The sequence below is a fragment of the Arachis hypogaea genome, chromosome 11 (assembly GCF_003086295.3).
Source record: "Arachis hypogaea cultivar Tifrunner chromosome 11, arahy.Tifrunner.gnm2.J5K5, whole genome shotgun sequence".
NCBI lineage: Eukaryota > Viridiplantae > Streptophyta > Magnoliopsida > Fabales > Fabaceae > Arachis > Arachis hypogaea.
Genome location: NC_092046.1, coordinates 88,180,252 through 88,181,425, shown reverse-complemented (window position 1 = coordinate 88,181,425; position 1,174 = coordinate 88,180,252). Strand labels below are relative to the sequence as shown.

Here is a 1,174-nt window from a genome sequence, read left to right as displayed (position 1 = left end):
CCTACATCAACCCAAACCCAAGAAACTGTGGGAGTAACATTCAAAAGCCAACCATACATGCCAACAACTTTGAACTAAAACTACAGCTCATCACCCTTGTTCAGAACAACTGTTCATTCGGAGGAGGCGTCCAAGAAGACCCCAATCAACATCTAACCACCTTCCTGAGGATATGCGATACTGTGAAGTCTAATGGTGTTCATCCTGACACCAATAGACTACTTTTGTTCCCTTTCTCACTCAAGGATAAGGCATCTAAATGGCTGTAATCCTTCCCTAAGGAGAGTTTGACAACCTGGGAAGATGTGGTGAACAAATTTTTAGCTAGATTCTATCCTCCTCAAAGAATCAACAGGCTGAGAGCTGAGGTTCAAACTTTCAGGCAGCAGGATGGTGAGACTCTATATGAAGCATGGGAGAGGTTTAAGGACCTAACAAGGAGGTGTCCACCAGATATGTTCAATGAATGGGTGCAGCTACACATTTTCTATGAAGGCCTTTCTTATGAATCAAAGAAAGCAGTAGACCACTCATCCGGGGGATCTCTGAACAAGAAGAAGACCATTGAGGAGGCCATAGATGTCATTGAAACTGTAGCAGAGAATGACTACTTCTATGCCTCCGAAAGAGGGAACACTAGAGGAGTGATGGGGCTAAACAATGTAGATGCTCTGCTGGCCCAAAACAAGCTCATTACCAAGCAATTAGCTGACCTCACCAAGAAGATGGAGAGGAACCAAGTAGTAACAATCACCACCTCATCAAGAACCCAAGAGGGAGTGAATGCAGAGGCAGAGAGTGAGCAGGAGCAAGCCAACTACATAGGGTCACCTAGGCAAAACCATGATCCATACTCCAAAACCTACAACCCTGGATGGAGGAACCACCCAAACTTTGGGTGGGGAAATCAATAAGACCAAGGCCTAGATCAAAGACGTCCAAATCCCAACAACTTAGCTCACCAACATGCCACACCTAGACCATATCAGCACCCACATAACCACCCCTCTCAACACTTCTACCAAGGCCAAACTAACCTTTCTCATCTATCCAACCGCAACCCACCCCTCTCGAAGATTGAAAACTTATTTGAAGGTATATGCAAAGAGATTCAAGACAGTAAAGTGTTCCGAGAAGAAGTGATGTCCAATTTGCAGAATCAGGATGCTGCCAT

General features: G+C 45.0%; 1 non-coding gene across 1 annotated transcript; it reads right to left on the bottom strand.

Moving 5' to 3' along the window:
- Nucleotides 1–353: 353 nt before the first annotated feature.
- On the bottom strand, nt 354–460 carry LOC112724718 (small nucleolar RNA R71). The gene has a single exon (XR_003163867.1). It is a non-coding gene; the product is annotated as a small nucleolar RNA R71 (small nucleolar RNA).
- Nucleotides 461–1,174: the final 714 nt, after the last annotated feature.